The sequence below is a fragment of the Primulina tabacum genome, chromosome 2 (assembly GCF_025594145.1).
Source record: "Primulina tabacum isolate GXHZ01 chromosome 2, ASM2559414v2, whole genome shotgun sequence".
NCBI lineage: Eukaryota > Viridiplantae > Streptophyta > Magnoliopsida > Lamiales > Gesneriaceae > Primulina > Primulina tabacum.
In genome coordinates, this window is record NC_134551.1 from 52,648,525 (window position 1) to 52,663,610 (window position 15,086).

General features: G+C 37.8%; 1 protein-coding gene and 1 pseudogene across 1 annotated transcript in view; both read right to left on the reverse strand.

The window, feature by feature from the left end:
- The window catches only part of LOC142536889 (uncharacterized), a 90,454-nt gene extending 84,844 nt beyond the window's left edge, over window positions 1-5,610 (reverse strand). The window contains exon 1 of the mRNA XM_075642279.1: window positions 5,599-5,610. The gene's annotated coding sequence lies outside the window, so the exon portion shown is untranslated. The remainder of the gene's footprint in view (window positions 1-5,598) is intronic.
- Window positions 22-14,655, reverse strand: LOC142536887 (putative LRR receptor-like serine/threonine-protein kinase At5g63710; annotated as a pseudogene).
- Between the last annotated feature and the right edge of the window lie 431 nt (window positions 14,656-15,086).

Here is a 15,086-nt window from a genome sequence, read left to right on the forward strand (position 1 = left end):
AAAATATTATATTCAGTCAAGTGTTTACGTGTTTGGACTATATAGAGTTGTTAGTACATTAATTCTTCCCATAAAATCTCAACATCAACATTAGCAAAAACTCAACCAAAACTATGCATATACATACAATATGCTTTCTAAAATATATGTGAAGCCTTCCACTTTCTTAATTTCAATTTTGGTTTTTAATAGAAAAAAGGTCTGTCGACTCACTTTTAGTAACTACTTCTATCTTGCTTGTGACAATTGTATAGCTTCTTGGTCTTGAGTAGAATCCTCAGCCCAAATGAGCTTGTGAGACATGAGTGAAAATTCCTGATTTCTCGTTTCCTCGAGTTGCTCCCACTCTGCCCATCTCTCAGCCAAGCCTACTCCTTGCAACATACTTACAACTTGTGCCATCGTCGGGCGATCTTCTGGTGAAACTTGTGTACAGAGCATTGCCACCTGAAGGACCGTCTCGACTTCTTTGGGGTCGAAACTGTTCAAGCTCCCGTCCACAATGTCCTCGAGACGTTTCTCCCGGAGCAGTTTTTTCATCTAGGATTACATCAGATCAAAGAATGAGGAGAAAATGGATAAGACAACATAGTAAGAAATAATGGAGAGAATGAACTTACATGATCCAGCAGGAGAACATCCTCGTCTTCTTCGAGTCGAGAGAAATCTATGGCACGCTGACCAGTCACAAGCTCGAGAAGAGTAATACCATAGCCAAAAACATCTGTCATTTCAGAAGACTTTCCGGTGGACAAATACCCAGGGGCAATATGTCCCATTGTCCCACGTACTCGAGTCGTAACGTGTGTGAGTTTCGTGTCGACTAATTTGGCCAGCCCAAAATCTCCGAGGACAGCTTCAAAGTCATCATCAATCAGAATGTTTGCAGCCTTTACATCGCGATGAATAATCCTTGGACTGCAATGCTCGTGAAGGTACTCAAGGCCATGAGCAGCACCAAAAGCTATTTGTTTTCTTGTTGGCCAGTCCAGGCCTTTCTCTCCGGGCTTTAGATCTAGAAGATTCAAGGAAAAAGTGTCAAGTCATCAAAAAATACTCCGTATTCTTATTTTCTTTCGGTATTATACATGAAACTATTCTGGTTTTGCTCCTATTACCTCTCAAGCGATAAGCGACGCTGAGATTTTGCATAAATGGATAAACAAGAATTCTCTCTGTGTAAGTTGTACAAAATCCAATCAACCGAAGCAAGTTCTTGTGTACCGCAACGCTTATCAGATGAACTTCCCTCAGAAAGGCAGCCTCTCCACCCGGACTATGATGATCCATGAGACGTTTCACAGCGACTCTGGTATTATCCATAAGGACTCCTTTGTATACTCTCTCAAAGCTCCCCTGTCCGATTATATTACTTTCGCTGAAATTATCAGTAGCAAGCTGCATTTCACGTAAGGAAAACCTTTTGAGCTGCCCGAAGGAGATTTTACGCTCATCTTCCCCTGCAGAACAACCATATGTAAGAGAAGGTGGTTACTTGTTATTACAGAACGTTTACTGAATTCAATAAATTTTTGAAACTATGAAAATTTTATCTTTCAAGTCTTGAAATCCAAGATTGAACCATCGAAGGCCAAGAAAACGCAGAAAGAGGAAGGAGAAACAAATGTATCAGGCACATCAACAAATATATCATTCCTGAGTTTATGTGCCTGTTGTAATCTACGTATGATCACAGCCCCGAGTACAAAGAGAGAAAATGCGCCAATGCTTATGGCGGTAACAACAAGCTGAACTTTTGATCTTTTGTTAGATGCTGCATTTATATTATTGAGAAACTCAGTTTCCTCTTTCATTTTATTCCAGTACAAGAATCATTTTTCAAACAAAAGCAAGTACATCACCGAAAAAACCAAAGGAAAACAAAAACCAAACCTGAGATTGATGAACTTGACACACAAGGTTGATGGAAGTTGTTTCCACATATCAGATGAGTGGACATGAAGCTGATGCATAAGATAACAGAATGAAAGATAAGACGTGCAAAATCCTGTTAATCATTGTCTCATAGTCGATAACTTTAATAGAGAACGTCTCATATTCGATAACATTAATAGAGAACAAAGATTTCTTCTCATTTAGCATGGAGCAGGAGAATGGCAATATGGCATCTTGTCATGTAAATGGAGTTGATTAATATAACCATACAGTGATTCAAGAAAATAACTTTCCACGAGGAAATCGTCATACTTGAATATTGGAATTGAAAACAACTCTTTAGGAATCCTTCCTGTCAAATTGTTCCATGAAACATCTCTGCAATTACAGAATTTCTTATGGATCCATCTGTTAGAATGGCGGAAGTGCATAGATGAAATAAGGGTAAAAGGTGAACAAAGACTTCTTACACTTCCTTCAAGCCAGCGATTTACACTAGTGATTCAGGAATAGATCCACTCAAGTTGTTTCCTCACATTACCCTGACAGAGGAAATTCAAAGAAAAACCAAAACTTCGAACCAAGAATGAACGTAGGGTATGTAATATGTTGGATGTCAGATTATATAAGAGATGAGCTACTATGAAACTTACTGATGTTTCAGGTTGGAAAGTTCACCCCAAGACTCTGGGATGGAGCCATTGAAGCTATTATGCGCTAGATTCAAATTCTGCAGCCGTGACATGCTGCTAAGGAAATAGGGTAAGGCACCGGAGAGATTGTTATTTTGTAAATCCCTGCCAAATATAAAGGAAAATTCTCATATCTAAAACAAAAAACTTTACACATGTCATGCCTAAAAAAGGAAAGCTTTCAAAATGTTATGCAGCATGAGAATGACAAAATCTAGCACGTACAAGCTAACCATAAACTTTAATTTGGTAATTGTAGGTGAAAGAGTTCCTGAAAAACCATTAGAAGCCAAGCTCCTGCGAGTTGAGTCGTTCATATACTAATGTCAGGAACTATACAGTATCCATTTGATTAGTACGAACTAACGGAGGAGTATGGCAATTCAAAAGAACTTCACAAAGTAAAATATGTACTTACAGTGACACGACGTTTCCATTTGTACATGCAACGTGAGACCAACTGAAACAAGGGCTAACAAAGAAATTGTTCCAATCTGTAATTCTATGGTTGGAGTCATTCAGAGATGTAAGAAACTCCACTAAAGCTTCACCTGAAATATCACCAAAAACACAATATGCCAACCAAAAATTTGCATCATGCAGACTATCCATCTGATATAGCTTTGAATTGCGGTGCAAAATGAGAATTTTTATTTATGAGTGGAAGCATTGACCTTATGCGTGGCCAACCAAACAGCTCAGTGGCAGAGCTGTTGGTTTTCCCGAACATAAGTTTTGTAAGGAAAAAAACAAAAGCATGAAACATATATTGAGTAGTCTATAACATGATTGACATATTATATAGCCTATTAGAAAGGACATGGTGTACGATATACCTTCAACATCGGGTTTATTGGAGGCAAAACAGCTGATAAACGTGAAAAAGAGCATAACAAAATTGATATATGGTGTCAAAGATAGATGCACTGATCGAAAAGGCTTCAGCCATGTGCCTTCACTGGATTTCGTAGCAAGATGAACCTAAGCCAAGAAGCGAGTGATACCATGAAGCACAAATAACACAAAAGAGACGACGCCATAAATATACAATTCATGTAGTTCGCAGCAACTTCAAGTGAAATATAGTCAAATAGATTTTACAAATGGATACACGTAGAAAAACGTTCTAGATACAAATATATTTTCATGATCTCGTAAATTAAGGTTTCTATTTGAACTTACGAACTCATCAACTTATTTGTACCTTGGGTTCCTTTTGAAGAGCTATGATTCAAGTGCTCGAGTACTTCCCCCAGAAGAGCTGAATTTTCACAAAATGATCCAACCTCCTGTTCAATTTGCAGCTATGTACCAGTTACTAAATGAACCAATTACTTGGTAAAGTAATAATCAAGTAATAAAACAGTATGCACACTACATAATTGAGCTTACTGAAAGTTCTGTTTCCACAGTGTATGTGTGAGTTGAGAGTGAGTGTTGTGTGTATCAGAATGTAGGTGTTGTGCGTAGGTGTTGTAACACCCACGACAACATGCAGCGGAAATTATGATTTTAACACACCTACACGTAGCTGGAATAATGATAATAATACGAGATACGAGATGTAAATTATGCACAAGTATAAAATACGTGTGCGGTGCCTCAGAGCAAAATAATTCACTAGAAAAACTTGTAAGTTTACAAAAACCAATACTAGTGAAAGAATAAAACAACTCCCTTATTAAGGCGAGTAACAAATTGCATCCTAAACCTCTAACAAACCGTATAACCAAAATACATAGGATGCCATCAACTGAGAAGTGAAAAAAATCTTCAAAACTCCACACACTAATCAACACGGTGATTAGGTGTTGTCTTCGGATGTTGGCAGCACTTCACAGCAACAAGTTATCAATCACGAGATGGCATCAATCAGAAAACCTTTTCTTCGTACAAATGCATCTCTGTCTCTCCGAAAGTTTTATGATCTATATCGTCCACCTCTCACCCTCTTTTTTTTCTTCTCCTTTGAGTCCTATTTAACATAGAAAAACTAATTTCATTAGGAAACAAACTCTTTTTAAAACAAGGATAATATCTTAAAGATATTGTGTTATCATATCTTAAAGATATTATGATATCATATCTTAAAGATATTACGAGTCATATCAAAATATAGTCTTATATCACATATTGAATTTATAAGAGATCATATCATCAATTTCGAGATTATCCTCATGTCTTAGAAAGGCAAAATATTAAAGATAAAAAAGGAAAATATATCAAGGAATAAAATTCCTTTCAATCTCCCCCTTTTTGCCTTTCTGGACAAAACAACCCAAAAATGGTTGTACATCTCAGCTCCCCCTGAGTTAGCAAATCAGTGACTCAGTCAACTTTAGTTGACTCCCCCTGAATTAGCAAATCAGTGACTCAGCCAACTTTAGTTGACTCCCCCTGAATTCTACCGTTAAGCATTCCCCTGATGAAAAATACAGTTCACACAGGTGTTGTATGTTAGATGTTGCAACATTCAGATCATAACACCGAAATAGTTCATTAATCAGGAGGGACAAAGATCAGAGAGAATAAAAGGACAACTAAAATACTAAAACCATCAAGAGAGAAAAAAAACTCAAAATCTCATTATCCTTCATTACTGCCATCATCATCAGCCATTTTTGCTCCACTGGTTCCAGCTATATCTGTATCTACTCCCCCTTTTTGTCCAGAATGGACACTTTCACCTAGCAGAAGCTCATAGTCAGCCACTTGATTTTCATAATGTTCAATGGTTTTCTTGGCATTTTCAATCTGTTGTCGACCATAGGCAATCTGAGCTTGAATGTAGGAGATAGACAGTGTGACATAACCAGTAGGAGGAACATCTGTAGGTGGCTGTTCAGCTGTCTCAGGCACATGTTCAGATGTTGTATCATCAGTGTTGCCAACATCCGGAGCAACACTGGAAGTCACCCACGGCAGATCAATCTGTCTGTTGCCTTTAAAATACACAGGAGAAATCTTCAGGGAGTCTCTAACAAGGCAGAGATCTTCATCAATGTCCCTAATGAACCCTTGAGACTCCAAGATCCCATAGATCAGTGAGGGATATGGTAGCTTAGTCTTCTTGAAGTCTCCTTCAGCATATTGCATGCTGTCCTGAACACCAGATTTCCAAAGTTAAAGGCCCTTTCAGTACCAATAGCAAACAACACCAGGGCCTGAGATCTAGTCATAGTAGTAGAATTGGTTGACGGTGTCCAATTCCAGATTGATGTCTTGTGCAACACGGAGAAAAAAGAAGTGAGATTAGCAGCACTCAACTTCTTGGGATAATCAGGGAATACTTTGATCAGGCCTCCAGTGAGCACAGAGGTTACAGCATTTATGTCCAGATCCTCTTCAACTTCCTCAATATCCTGAGTGTTGTAGAATGCATTGATCACAAAAGGTGAGAACTTGTAGATACGATCACGAACAAACACTCTCCCATACTTCACCGATTCCTTATCTCCAACACTGCCCAGAAGATTGCAGTAGAATTCTAACACTACACGGCGACAGTAGGGCATAACAGTAGTGACTGTGGATAGCAACCTTCGGTTCTTGAGAAACTCAATCAAATTGTATTTCCCATATGCATTAACATCAATATTTTTCTCCTCAATCAGCTCTCTCTGAACAAACAGCGGCCATAATGCCAAGGCATCCTCAAAATAAAATTTGGGGGAAAAAGACTTACTTAAATCATAGTCAGCCGAGTCAATGTGGCGCTCGGTGTTGTCAACATCCAGCTCAACATCGGCAGCAGTAGCAGCAACATCATCAGAAGACTCACTAGCTTCAGAGCCAATATCCTCAGATTCAGCATCACCCTGTTCCTCAGATTCAAAGTCAGATACAGACGATGAAGAGGAAGAAGCTCCAGGTCGGTTTTGCTCAAACTCCTTCATCATTTCTGAATCAGGTTCATCATCCTTAGAAATTTGTTTCTTGGCAGCCTTTTCTTTCTTAAGGTGAGCGAGAAACTCGGCCAGAGATTGTTCATCTTCTAAAGGCTCATCAGGAACTCTTTCTTTTGCAACATTTTGAGTATCTGTGATGGGGTTTTGTTTTTGAATACCAGAAGTAGAACCAGGTTCCTTTGCAGCAACAGTTGGTTTGGGGCGAGCCACCAACTCAAAATCATCATCATTGGAGTTGTCCCCAGATGAGAAATCAGGGTCCAGAAGATTTGAGGAGGTAGATGCCCGTGGTTTCTTGGTTGGAACAAAGTCAGGATCGAACCCTGCTTGTCTCTTTGACCTTCGGTGCATAGGAGCAGTGGGAAAAGCTTTATTCAAGACTTCAAAGTCCGGTGGATTCTCGACATTGATCTCGTTCCCAGGTTCACCAGGAGCGATCATTTCCAGCGGACACAATTTCCATCCCCTCAACATTGGTTTCGGCTGTGGGTGTTGTGTCAGGTGATTTTCCACCCATGCTCGCAGCCATTTCACTCCTAATGTCGTGAGGATCGAAGCCAGCCATCTGCGAAATCAAGAACAAAAGAAGTAGATCGGTTCGAAGGACACAGAAAATCGCGAAGAACAGAGATACTTTTGCGCGAAAAAGAAAACAAATAGTTAGGGTAGGAGAGATTTTAGAATATGAGGGAAAATAGTAAGCCGTAAAGTTGTTCCTTATTTATCCATAAATATTTAAGCACACCCCTCCAACGGTAACATTCTGTTGAGCCGCAACTTCAGCACCTTTTCAACTCAATTTTTACTCTCACCCAACGGTAACTTTCTGAAACAGTGCCATCATTATTTCAAGAAATCAGGCAGGATAAAACACCACGTCGAATTAACCCCACAAACAGTTAGAAATCAAGAAATTTCAAAATTAAGTCGGTTAGGGTTTTCTTCGTATTTCATGAATTAAAAACTGATAGCCCACTGGTCATGATGAATTCACATAACAGCAGTATGAATGACTTAAATTTATGCCTAAAGTATGATCAAAAATGAAATGCACACGCATGTGATCAAACTGTGATCAGTCTGTACTTAGGTGTTGGCAACACCTCTTGGCAACACTCACAAGTTGGACTCAAACTTTCTTGAACATTTTTAATTCAGACATGGTAGCTCTCACTCTAGAAGAACGGTCTTCATAGGACTCCTCTAGGTAGCTTTTTCCATCTGTATTTTGACTTAGAAGTGGTAGCTCCCACACTAGAAGAACGGTCTTCATTGGACTCCTCTAGGTAGCTTTTTCCATTTTCTTCTAAACATTTTTTTTTGTTCTATTTTATTCTCTTTTCTATTTTTCACCATATTGCTCAAGAATTTTCTAAGTCATTATCTACATTGGACAAGATCATGTGGTACACGATCATCCTCAACAGCTTTATGACTTAGATTGAGCACACACCATTCTTTGGAGAATGTTGATGGAAAGTTTGATTCACAACTGAGAGCACGCCATTCAGTATCCTACACTTGTACAGGCTTCACACAAAACAGGATGTATGCAATATGTCTAGCATCCTAAAAATAAAATGCACATGCATGCTGAGTGTTGTCCACAGGTGTTGTAACACCGAGGACAACATCCGTGAGTGATCATTGTGCACACAAGCTGAGAGACTTCCTAAGATTGGAAAATCTCTCAAAATCCAATGGTTTTGTAAAAATATCAGCCAGTTGGTTCTCAGTTCTAACAAATTCCATTCGAATTGTACCCTTATCAACCAAATCTCGAATAAACTGATATCTAATGTCTATGTGTTTCGTTCGAGAGTGTTGTACTGGATTTTTTGAAATATCAATTGCACTTGAATTGTCACAGTATACAATTAAGGTGTCACTGTTGAAACCATAGTCTTTAATCATTTGATTCATCCACAAAAGTTGTGAACAACAGCTAGCAGCTGCAACATATTCAGATTCAGCGGTGGACAGAGATACACAATTTTGCTTTTTACTATACCATGATACCAAATTTTTACCAAGATAAAAACACCCACCCGTGGTACTTTTCCTATCATCTAAGTTTCCAGCCCAGTCAGCATCACTAAAGCCCACTAAATTGGTGTTTGTTTCTTTGGTGTACCATAAAACTAAGTCAACTGTTCCAGATATATATCGCAAAATTCTTTTGACAGCCTTTAGATGAGTGACTTTAGGATCAGCCTGGTACCTAGCACACAAACAAACACTAAACATGATGTCGGGACGACTTGCACTTAAGTAAAGAAGACTGCCTATGATGCTGCGATACTGGGTGTTGTCAACACCTGCCGCAACATCGTCTTTGGACAATTTTTCAGTCGACCACATTGGTGTTTTCATGTGCTTAGTGTTCTCAGTAGAGAATTTCTTCACCAAATTCTTGGCATACTTGGATCGACATAGAAAGATACCATCATGCATTTGTTTAATTTGCAATCCAAGAAAGAAACTTAATTCTCCTACCATGCTCATTTCAAATGTGGTAGACATGCATTTAACAAATTCATCAACATGCTTTTGAGAAGAAGCACCAACAATGATGTCATCCACATAAATTTGACACACAAGAATATCATGCTTCGATTTTTGAATAAAAAGGGTTTTATCAACCTCACCTCTTTTGAAGCCTAAGTCAAGCAGATATTCAGTAAGCCTTCCATACCATGCTCTTGGAGCTTGTTTAAGTCCATAGAGTGCTTTCTTCAACTTGTAGACATGGTTCGGGTGGTGTGGATCTTCAAATCCTTTAGGTTGGCTTACATAAGCTTCTTCTTTCAAGATGTCATTCAAAAAGGCACTTTTCACATCCATTTGATATAATTTTATGTCCATGTAACATGCAATAGCAAGTAAAAGTCTAACCGATTCAATCCGGGCAACAGGGGCAAACGTTTCATCAAAATCAATTCCTTCAATTTGAGTATACCCTTGAGCCACTAGCCTAGCTTTATTTCTCACAACAATTCCAGATTCATCAGTTTTGTTTTTAAAGATCCATTTGGTTCCAATAACATTCACATTATCGGGTCTGGGAACCAAATCCCACACATCATTCCTAACAAATTGTTCAAGTTCCTCATGCATTGCATCAACCCAAAATTCATCTTTTAAGGCTTCATTTATATTTTTGGGTTCCATGAGTGAAACAAAACAAGAGTGACTTACTTGAGAGTATACGGAAGTCATGCATACTAGTCCCATCATTTTGCGATAGTCTACCTTCTCCTTTCTTCTCGTTTGCATTCCTCCAAATGTTTCTCCAATGATCTGAGATGATGGATGATTTTTCTGAACCTTGCTGGGAATATCAATCTCTTCATTGGTTACACTGTCATCATTCTCAGTATACTTTCCTAGTTCATCATTTGATTCTGCCAGTGCAGGTGTTGTCTCCGGTGTTACAACACCGGGTGCAACATCTGTGTTAGGCAGTGTCTCACTTTCGTTCAGCAGCCCATCAATATCATCCTCGATTGTTTTTCCCGTTAGATCTGCAAGATCATCAAAAACAACGTTAATAGACTCCATAGTCGTTCTTGTTCTCAGATTATACACGCGATAGGCACGACTATTAGATGAACAACCAACGAATAAACATTTGTCACTTTTAGAGTCAAACTTTGCAAGATGGTCTCGGTCATTCAAAACATAACATACACACCCAAAGACATGAAAATACTTAAGGTTCGGCCTATTTCCCATGATGATTTCATAGGATGTCATAGTAGAACCACTCCTTAAGTACACACGTTTTGAAATATGACATGCTGTGTTCAAGGCCTCGGCCCAAAATCTCTTTGAAATATTCTTTGAACTTAACATGACCCTAGCCATTTCTTGCAGTGTCCTATTCTTCCTTTCGGCTATTCCATTTTGTTGAGGAGTCTTAGGGGCCGAAAATTCATGAGTTATCCCTCTCTTTTCACAAAATGATATAAAGTGTGAGTTTTCAAATTCTTTACCATGATCAGTCCTTATCTTACCAACCCTCAGATTATGTAGATTAGTAATCTTAGCATGTAATTTCTTGAAAACATCAAATGTATCGGATTTTTCTCTAAGAAATCTTACCCAAGTAAAGCGAGAGAAATCATCCACACAAACGCATGAATACTTCTTACCTCCAAGACTTTCCACTTCCATTGGGCCCATAAGATCCATGTGTAAGAGTTCAAGACACTGTGTTATCCCAAAGTGTTGCAACACTTGATGGGGAACACGTGTTTGCTTACCCTTTTGACATGCACCATAAACATACGGAATTCCAGAGGATAAATTAGGCATACCTCTCACAGCATCGTACTTACCAAGATTCTTTAATGTCTTGAAGTTTGCATGTCCCAATTTTTGATGCCACAAGTTTAATTCACTCACCTTTGAATGATTGCATACTAAGTCTTCTCCAAGTTGATAGCAATTATCAGCAGACCTTGTACCTGTCAAAATACGAGTATTAGAATTATCAAACACTTCACAATTGTCTTTATCAAACTTAACATGCAAACCGTCATCACAAAGTTGACTTATGCTTATTAAGTTTGAGTTAAGCCCTTCGACATAAAGCACATTGTGTAGATTAGGCAGTCCATCAACATTCAAGGTTCCTTTGCCAGCAATTCTTCCTTTAGCACCACCACCATACGTCACATGACCACTCCTCAGTTCAACATAGTCAATCAAATGGTCTTTAGAACATGTCATGTGGCACGAACAGCCACTGTCAAAGTACCATATTCCTGCAATGTTAGTCTTTAATGAAGTATAAATAACGGAACATTGAATCTTAGCCTTTGGTACCCAAACCCTTTTTACCGTCGGTTTTCTGTTGGCAGTGTTGCGTCGGGTGTTATACAACACCTGTGGCAACACCTGTTCTGATTCCCATCTCTTGTAATCATCTCTCAGTTTAAAGCAGTAGGGTTTGATATGACCAGGTCTAAAACAATAGTAGCAGATAAAGTGGCGTTTTCTGGATTTGGACTTCTTGGTAGATATTTGCCTTTTAGATGGAGCACCTTTTTCAGTTTGTGTAGCATTTGAGGTTTCAACACTTCCTTTGACAAAAACAGTTGGTTTTCTCTCAGTATTGGAAGATTCTCCAATTTCGAACAGACTGTTCGGATAACCAAGTCCAGCTCTGTCATTTTGTCCGATCATCAAAAGTGAATCAAGTTTGGATGAACTTGAATTCATCTTGGCAAGAATCTGAGTTGCTTCTCCAAGTTCCTCTTTGACTTTGCATAATTCCAAATCTTTCTTGCTTAAGATTACTTCAAGTCGTGAAATTTGTGACTTTAACTCAGCATTCTCTTTGGAGAGAATTGCATTTCCTTTAGTTCTTTTGATCCAGTCTTCATATAATTCTTCGTATATCGTCTACACACTTTCTAGAGTGACTTCATCATCATCTACCTCTTGAGTTTTAGACTGACTTGCCTCCGCAAGGGTTGTAGATTTAAGACATACTGAATTCGAAGAGGTGTTGCGGCCAGGTATTGCAACACCTGTGGCAACACCCAAAGGATTGATTTGCATTGAGCGTTTTTCCTTGATCACAGAAGATAACGATGTGTGATTTTCAGATTCACTTGATCCTTGATCATCATCAGACTCTTCATCACTCAAAGTGACAACCATGCCTTTGTTTCTTCGAAGTCAATTGGCACACTCATTGGCATAGTGTCCAAATCCAGAACACTCTCTGCATTGTACTGAGTCCAAATTTCTGACATTTGATTAGATTTGCAATTCAGTTTTTGGTCGAAATTGTCCTTTCATAGGAGTAAACTTTTGAGCTTTTGCAGAAGTGGTGATATTGGGCAACACAGATTTTTGTCCAATTTTCTTCTTTTCTCTCATTTTCTTCAAGTAATCACCGAATTTTTTAGTAATTAGAGAGATAGAATCTTCACCTAAATCAGATTCATTCACTTCTTTAGATATTTGAAGGATTTCATCATAAGAGTCAGTTGAAACTTCAAGGGCTATTGTCTTCCCTTTATCCTTCTTTTGTAAATCAAGATTCATCTCAAAAGTTCTGAGGGAACTCATTAATTCATCCAGGTTGATTGTTGAAGTGTCTTTAGATTCTTCAATTGCACAAACTTTGACATTAAATTTCTCAGGTAGAGATCTTAAAACTTTGTTCACCAATCTTTCATTGGACATGGGATCTCCAAGACTGTGAGCTTCATTAAAAAGTTGTCTCAACCGGCTATCATACTCACGAAAAGACTCCTTGTCCTCCATTCTCAAACTTTCGAACTTTGATGTCACCATCCTTAGCCTAGTTTTACGCATACTTGCGGATCCTTCACAGTGCTTCTGGAGTATCTCCCAAGCATCTTTGGCGCATACACAAGTGGTGATTAAATTAAACATCCTTGTGTCAACAGATGAAAATATAGCATTGAGAGCCTTGGAATTAAAGTTTGAAGTTTGCACTTCATCGACAATCCATGTACTTTCAGGTTTGAGCCGTGTGTCTCCATCAGCATCCTCGAGTTTTGGTGGACTCCAACCATCAAGTACACGTTGCCAAGCTCTTTCTTCAATGGATTTAATAAAAACCCTCATATTTACTTTCCACAATGCATAGTTTGATCCATCCAACACGGGAGGCCTAAAAACAGTATTTGTTGATCCTTCCATAATTCCTTTTCACTCTGAAAACAAAACAAAACAGGATCTCACTTAGTAGCGTCAAGTGGAAGCTCTGATACCAATTGAAAGTTCTGTTTCCACAGTGTATGTGTGAGTTGAGAGTGAGTGTTGTGTGTATCAGAATGTAGGTGTTGTGCGTAGGTGTTGTAACACCCACGACAACATGCAGCGGAAATTATGATTTTAACACACCTACACGTAGCTGGAATAATGATAATAATACGAGATACGAGATGTAAATTATGCACAAGTATAAAATACGTGTGCGGTGCCTCAGAGCAAAATAATTCACTAGAAAAACTTGTAAGTTTACAAAAACCAATACTAGTGAAAGAATAAAACAACTCCCTTATTAAGGCGAGTAACAAATTGCATCCTAAACCTCTAACAAACCGTATAACCAAAATACATAGGATGCATCAACTGAGAAGTGAAAAAAATCTTCAAAACTCCACACACTAATCAACACGGTGATTAGGTGTTGTCTTCGGATGTTGGCAGCACTTCACAGCAACAAGTTATCAATCACGAGATGGCTTCAATCAGAAAACATTTTCTTCATACAAATACATCTCTGTCTCTCCGAAAGTTTTATGCTCTATATCGTCCACCTCTCACCCTTTTTTTTTTCTTCTCATTTGAGTCCTATTTAACATAGAAAAACCAATTTCATTAGGAAACAAACTCTTTTTAAAACAAGGATAATATCTTAAAGATATTGTGATATCATATCTTAAAGATATTATGATATCATATCTTAAAGATATTACGAGTCATATCAAAATATAGTCTTATATCACATATTGAATTTATAAGAGATCATATCATCAATTTCGAGATTATCCTCATGTCTTAGAAAGGCAAAATATTAAAGATAAAAAAGGAAAATATATCAAGGAATAAAATTCATTTCACTTGCTCTAGCAAGGACAAAAACAATGTTACGTAATCAAGATCCCTGGAATTAGCTGTTTAATGTCGATCACTATGATCACATGTTTAACTACCAAACGATGTTCTGCAAATCAAGAAAATACATAAAAAAAAAAATCATGAAGTTCATAGCTTTAATACCATAGCATATGCAACTACTATATGCAAGTATGTTCGACATATCGAAATAAGGCCACTTACAGGTGCCAAGAAAAAAAATACTATAAAATCCAGAATTAAACGCAAATATTTTCATGAACACGACATACATAAGGAAGAAAACTGACTCAATTGGGCAAAACCATAGAATGTGGCATCAAAGCATATGAAAATCGTAAACTGGCATCATTTAAATTATTGTAGCTTATAAAATGGCCGATGCCCGAGCCTGAGGACCCAAAGAGCATTCATAAAGCAAGTAGAGTGGAAAAAAGGAGCTTTTTTTTTTCCAAAAACAAGAAAAGAAAAAGGATGGGAATTGAAATTGAGAAGTATAATTCTGGGCTTGCCAATTGGTTTGGTGGGGTTTATGCCAAATATGAGTGAAAAAGAATCCCACCATTATAACAAGCCTGAGCTTTTTATAAAATTATATACACATGTGTATGTATAGTTTTTTTAAAAAGATTTTGGGAAAAAAAATACCACTTTTACATGATGAACTTTTTCTGGAATAAACACAAATTTTGACTTTTCGATTCTCCTACATCAACTTTAATTGTTGAATAATATATATTCCATTTTACACTATCAGATATAAATGTAAAACAATTTCTAGCTAGTTCTATATATATAAAAAAAATTGATCAATAAAAATTGTTGATTAATAATATTCTGTATTTAAATTAGAACATTTTGCTCTTGACATGGACATCCATATTCAAGATAAGAAAGATGATTAGGAGCAATCAGTGAGTAAAATAGGTTCTTTTTGCTTGGTTATATTCCATATTTACTGGAC